The sequence below is a fragment of the Colobus angolensis genome, unplaced genomic scaffold (genome assembly GCF_000951035.1).
Source record: "Colobus angolensis palliatus isolate OR3802 unplaced genomic scaffold, Cang.pa_1.0 Scaffold450, whole genome shotgun sequence".
Classification (NCBI taxonomy): domain Eukaryota; kingdom Metazoa; phylum Chordata; class Mammalia; order Primates; family Cercopithecidae; genus Colobus; species Colobus angolensis.
The window spans coordinates 1,633,203-1,640,375 of record NW_012117933.1 but is presented as its reverse complement, the minus strand read 5'-3'; the positions used below and the strand labels follow the sequence as shown (position 1 = coordinate 1,640,375).

General features: G+C 36.3%; 1 protein-coding gene across 5 annotated transcripts in view; it reads right to left on the bottom strand.

The window, feature by feature from the left end:
• Positions 1-7,173, bottom strand: part of GLRA2 (glycine receptor, alpha 2) — a 236,029-nt gene that overhangs the window by 131,483 nt on the left and 97,373 nt on the right. The window lies entirely within an intron of this gene.

Sequence of the window (7,173 nt, the reverse complement as noted above, 5' to 3'; positions counted from 1 at the left end):
TGAGATCATTGGACACAGGAAGGGGAGCATCACACACCGGGTCCTATTGTGGGGAGGGGGGTGGGGGGAGGAATAGTATTAGGAGATATACCTAATGTAAATGACGAGTTAATGGGTGCAGCACACCAACATGGCACATGTATACATATATTACAAACCTGCACGTTGTGCACATGTACCCTAGAACTTAAAGTATAATAAAAAATAAAAACAAACAAAAAAAGTTACCCAGTCTGTGGTATTTTGTTATAGCAGCACAAATGGACTAAGACAGAGGAAAAATAAAGGACCAAGAAGAGAACAGATGCTTAGTAAGCTGTATAACAATGTCAAGTAGCCTGATGTACATGTAATTTAAGGCTTTGAAGGAGAGGATACAGAAGAGGGTACAGAAAAATTATTTGAGAAACTAATGGATACATTTTTTCCAAATTTGATGAAAACTATAAATCCACAAATCTAAGAAGCTTAATGAACTCCAAGCAAAAGAAACATTAAGAAAATGACATTGAGCCACATCATAATTAAATTGCTCAAAACCAGATAAAAAAGAAAATAATTAAAATTACCAGAGGGAAAAAGACAAATTATGTACATAGGAAGAAAGATAAGATGACAGCAGATTTTTTAATTGGAAACAGTGCAAGTGTAAAGACAATTAGAGAAACATCTTTAAGCTACTTATTAGGGAAAAGAAGGTCCATGTAGTATTTTATAACCAATAAAAATATATTTTTAAAACAAACATGAAATAAAAGACTTTTCAGACATATAAAAGCTGAAATAATTTAGAGCCAGCAAACTTGTACTATAAAAAATGTTAAAATAATTCCCATGGATAAAAGAAAAATGATACCAGATGGAATTATGTATCTACCCAAGAAATGAAGTACATTGGAAATGGTAACTACCAAGGTGAATACAGAAGATTTTTTCAAATTATTGTAATAATTTAAAAGATAACTGTTTAGACAAAAATAATAAAAATGAATTATGGGCTTTATGATATATAAAGAAATAAAATATATGATAACAACTGTACAAAAGCTGGAGGAGAAGAAATAGAAGTTTGCTTTGTAGGGCTCTTATACTATATGAGAAGGGATATAATATTAGTTGAAGGTAGACTGTAATAAGTAAAAGGTATGTACTATAAACCCTAAAGCACTTAAAAAACACAAAAAGAGTTATGGACAATAGGCTAACAAAGGCTACATACAATAAAAACTATGATATCCAAAAGAAGGTAGGAAAAGGTTACAAAGAACAAATGGGACAAAAAAGACAAATAGCAAAATGGTAGATTTAAACCTAAACATATCAATAGTCATAGGAAATCTAAATGGTCTAAACATCTCAATTTAGAAAACCCTGAGTGGTGTTTTCTGCCAGAGGCTGATGGTCATGAACCTACAGTTTGGTGGTGTCACAAAGGTAGGGCTGCAGTTACTGTTTCCTCTTGATGAAAACCACAGGCAATGAATTCTCCCACTACTTTTCTGGTTCAGAGGGGCACTACTGAATCACACTGTGCTCCAACAATAGCCCTAAATGGGGAAGTATGCTTCGGTACCTAATGACAGTACTCTTTGGTACGTAAGCTACAAATCAGTGCTTCTTGTGCTCCCAGTGCTTTATGGAGAAGGCTTTTCATTGTTCCTCACAGCCTTCCTTCTCTATTATTCATGTCTGAGTTACAAGACACCAGGTTGTACTCAAAGCCCCTATTCCTTCCAACCCTAATGTGTTGTCTTTGGGTCAAGCTTATGGGTATTCATTTTTTTCATCCCTTATGATGTGTCTTCAGTAGTTGGCTTCAGCCCTGTTTCTGTCTCCACCAATTCCTTATATATAATCAATTGCTATGTCCCATTAATTCTACCTTCAATATTTATCTTGAATCCATTCATTTATCTTCATTCCAACAGCCAATATCTCACCTAAGCGACCTCTCCCTTGTTACAGCTGTAGTTCCCCAACTAGTTTCCCCACATCCACCCTATCCCCTCTCAAATCTTACTCTACACAGTAATCAGTGCAGCTCTTTTAAACAAATAAATTGGATTATGTTACATCCCCATAATGAGGAAACTCAAACTTCCTACTGGGGCCCATGAGGTCCCGTGTGACCTATGTGCCTCCGTGTTTGCCATTTCCCCTTTTGTCCTCTACATTCCAGCCACACAGTCTTTTTTTCTAATTCTCTGAAGTGTACTGGCTCATTCCAACTTCAAATCCTACAGACCAGTTTCCCTTTCTGGGGTCATCCTCTGCCACCTTTATATAGGTACCTATTATTAAGCCTTAAAATCCCACTTAGCCTTCACTTCTTTGGGAAAACTGGAAAAGCACCAGTTTCCTTCTTACATGTTCTCATGACACCCAGAGTTACTTCTTAATAAGCATTATCTATTAATTCATGCTTAATATTTGTCTTTACAGTGGGATGTGAACTCTCTGAGGGCTGAGAACATGTCTGTTTTACTCACTTCTGTATGCCCCGTGCCAAGCACTGTGGCTGGCTCTAAAAGTTTAGTATAGTAGTTCATTAAATCTAAGATGCCAGCAATCATAAGATGCACCATTATTTTATATGCCACTAAGGCAAACATCTCTAATTAAATTCTATTTTGCCTTCAATTTTAAGATGCAACCCAAACTCAGAAATGTGAAAATGTGAAAAAGTATGTCTTAGAATTCAGAATATAAATATTTTAAAAACTAAATACATGAGTAAAAGAATCATCTTTGTCCTCATGTAATCCCCATTATGCCTGGCCCAACAAGCAATTCCCAATATGCCTGGACATTAGTATACCCTAAAATGAACTTATGTCTTGGTGCTGTCAAACCAGGATACCCCCACTATACTTGAAAGTCTGGACTGTTGTGTCTATGACCATTACCTAATTCTTGCCTGTTGAAATTATATTAGACTAATCCTATAATCAGTACTATTTCCATATTTGTCAAGCATACTTTCTACAGAGTCCCATAAAAAGAGAAATCTACACATACGTTTGGAGCTAACAAAGTTTATTGTAAAACGAAATGGTCTTCCATATGAGCCAATTACAAAATATTAATTCATTTTTAAGAACTCTTTTACTTAGGGTTACATAGGGCAAGAAACATTATTAGGTGCCAACTTCTGTTTAATATCTTGTACCTACCTTCAGATTCTCTCCAATGATAGAAAGCTCTTAATAACCCTTTCCATATGAAAGAGTTGTTCAGGAAGTGAGTAGGAGACAGCAATGGGAAGCTAAAGATAAAAGGTAGGACTGTTCCAGTGAGAATTCAGAGCTGGATGGAGGATTCACTGTGATTACTCAAAATTGTGAACAATAACTTAAGAATATGGAAAGAATCTCTAGGCTTCCAAAACCCTCCAGTCCCATCAATCAACGCTTAAGCATACAAGCTGTAACTGGCATGGAGGACATGCATTTTAAAGGTTGAAGGGATATTAGTCACTATAAAATGAGAAGGAGAGCAGCATAGTGAAAAAGGAATAGGGTTTAGGGTCCAGTGAAGTTTGGATTCTGGCTTTGGCACTTATTAGTTGTAAAGTTTAGACTCAATTTACTTATCTAAGACCAATAATATCTATCTTATAGGGTTGAGAAGATAAAATAATATATGAATAAAAGGCACTTAGAAGCAGGTCTGGCACATAGAGTCAATAAATATCAGCTTGTATTATTTTTATTGTGGAAAAGGAAAAAGGAAACTTCCTAAATTATGTGAGTGTTCTCTATTTGTATTCATTATTGTTGCAATCTGTTTTTAACTTATCTTTTTAAATATTGAAAAGTACCCAGATCACAACTGTATAGTTTAATGAATCATCACAAAATGAACATAACCATGTAACCACTACGCAGGTCAAGAGAGAGAACATTACTTGCTCCTGAAAACCTAGCCCTTCGTGGTCCCTCTCAATTGCTACTTTCCCTAATTTCCAAATCCAGTCATAATTCTGGTTTGAGTACCATAGATTAACTTTCCCTGCTCTTTTTCAACTGAATAAGCATAAAAGTATGCAGCAAATATTCTTTTGTTCTTGGTAACTTTTCCTCAACATTAAATTTGAGAGATTCATCTCTTGTTATGTGTGACTACAGTTCCTTCATTTTTATTTACATCTAGTATTTCATTGAATGAATAGGCTACACTCTTTTTAACCATTTTATTGTCGATGATCATCCTATCTGCTTTCCTTCAACCTTTTAGTTGCCACTGAATAATAGTTAATGTCTTATACCTGGTTGGACTCTTAACATAATCTCACATGTTGTGAATTGATGAAAATGATGGTTAAAAAGGCTACAGCTGATAGAGGCAATAAACAGCAACTGAGTTAAACTGAGAAAATGTGCTGAGGAGGAATGTGCTTGTCAACAAATCCAGGGTGCACACTGGAAGCCTCAGGAACCATTATAAGGTATTCTTAATATGAAAGAGAAAGGGCAATCAGGCAAGCATTGCCTCTTCAATAAAATGATAAACAATATGTGAACTGAATGTAATACACAGCGAATTCAGTATGCATAGCCAAAAGACAGGGATTTCACAGTCTAGAAAATAACTTATTTCACAAATAAGGGCTACCACCTGTAAGTAGCATAGTATGGACACTGTGATGGGACTTAAAATTCTTAGTTCTTCCTTTTAGAGGATTTGAATTGACTATTGATTTAAATCTGGGTTCTTCACTTGCTACAAATATAACTGTCCGCAAAGTCCTTAAGCTATTTATGTTTTAGTTTCCCTACTTATAAATTTGTGATACAAAATACTACTTACCTCATATTTATGTCATGAGATAATCTATGTAAAGGGTTTACCACAGTCAAAGGCATCTAAAAGGAGCTCAATAATTGTTCACTATGAAAAGTGGTATGGCATAGTGATTAATCACATCGACTTGGAGCCAGACTGCCTGGGTTCAAGATCTAGCTCTAGTTTAAGGTCTAGCTCTGTATGACCTTGAGCAAGGTATTTAACCATTCTGTGCCTTACTGTCCTCATGTATAAAGTGGGGATACTAATAGTACCTACTTCGTTGGGTTGATGTGAACTTTAAATGAATATATATGCTGGCACATAGTAAACATACTGAAAAAACTTCCCGAGACAACAGTAAAATTTAGAGTTACAGTTCTCAGCCCTGGCTACACATTAGAATCACCTGAGAAGCTTTAAAAAATGCTGATGTCTTGCAGTTCTCTCAGCAGGAACTCTACAAGCCAGAAGAGAGTGGGGGCCAATATTCAACATTATTAAAGAAAAGAATTTTCAACCCAGAATTTTTTATCCAGTCAAACTAAGCTTTATAAGTGAAGGAGAAATAAAATCCTTGACAGACAAGCAAATGCTGAGAGATTTTGTCACCACCAGGCTTGCCTTACAAGAGCTCCTGAAGGAAGCACTAAACATGGAAAGGAACAACTGGTACCAGCATCTGCAAAAACATGCCAAACTGTAAAGACCGTCAATGCTAGGAAGAAACTGCATCAACTAACAGGCAAAATAACCAGCTAACATCATAATGACAGGATCAGATTCACACATAACAATATTAACCTTAAATGTAAATGGGCTAAATGCCCCAATTAAAAGACACAGACCGGCAAATTGGATAGAGTCAAGACCCATCAGTTTGCTGTACTCAGGAGACCCATCTCACATGCAGAGACAAACATAGGCTCAAAATAAAGGGATGGAGGAAGATCTATCAAGCAAATGTAAAACAAAAAAAAGCAGGGTTTGCAATCCTAGTCTCTGATAAAACAGACTTTAAACCAACAAAGATCAAAAGAGACAAAGAAGGCCATTACATAATGGTAAAGGGACCAATTCAACAAGAAGAGCTAACTATCCTAAATATCTATGCACCCAATACAGGAGCACCCAGATTCATAAAGCAAGTCTTTAGAGACCTACAAAGAGACCTAGACTCCCACACAATAATAATGGGAGACTTTAACACCCCATTGTCAACATTAGACAGATCAACGAGACAGAAAGTTAACAAGGATATCTAGGACTTGAACTCAGCTCTGCACCAAGCAGACCTAATAGACATCTACAGAACTCTCCACCCTAAAGCAACAGAATATACGTTCTTCTCAGCACCACATTGCACTTATTCCAAAATTGACCACATAGTTGGAAGTAAGCACTCCTCAGCAAATGTAAAAGAACAGAAATCATTACAAACTATCTCTCAGACCACAGTGCAATCAAATTAGAACTCAGGATTAAGAAACTCACTCAGAACCGCACAACTACATGGAAACTAAACAACCCGCTCCTGAATGACTACTGGGCAAATAATGAAATGAAGGCAGAAATAAAGATGTTCTTTGAAACCAATGAGAACAAACACACAACATACCAGAATCTCTGGGACACATTTAAAGCAGTGTGTAGAGGGAAATTTATAGCACTAAATGCTCACAAGAGAAAGCAGGAAAGATCTAAAATCGACACCCTAACATCACAATTAAAAGAACTAGAGAAGCAAGAGCAAACACATTCAAAAGCTAGCAGAAGGCAAGAAATAACTAAGATCAGAGCAGAATTGAAGGAGATAGAGACACAAAAACCCATCAAAAAATCAATGAATCCAGGAGCTGGTTTTTCAAAAAGATCAAGAAAATAGATAGACCACTAGCAAGACTAATAAAGAGGAAAAGAGAGAAGAATCAAATAGATGCAATAAAAAATGATACGGCGGATATCACCCCCGATCCCAAAGAAATACAAACTGCCATCAGAGAATACTATAAACACCTCTACACAAATAAACTAGAAAACCTAGAAGAAATGGATAAATTCCTGGACACATATACCTTCCCAAGACTAAACCAGGAAGAAGTTGAATCCCTGAATAGACCAATAACAGGCTCTGAAATTGAGGCAATAATTCATAATCACCCAACCAAAAAAAGTCCAGGACCTTAAGAATTCACAGCCAAATTCTACCAGAGGTACAAAGACGAGCTGGTACCATTGCTTCTGAAATTATTCCGATCAAATGAAAAAGAGGGAATCCTCCCTAACTCAACTGATGAGGCCAGCATCATCCTGATACCAAAGCCTGGCAGAGACACAACAAAAAAAGAGAATTTTAGACCAATATCCCTGATGAACATTGATGCAAAA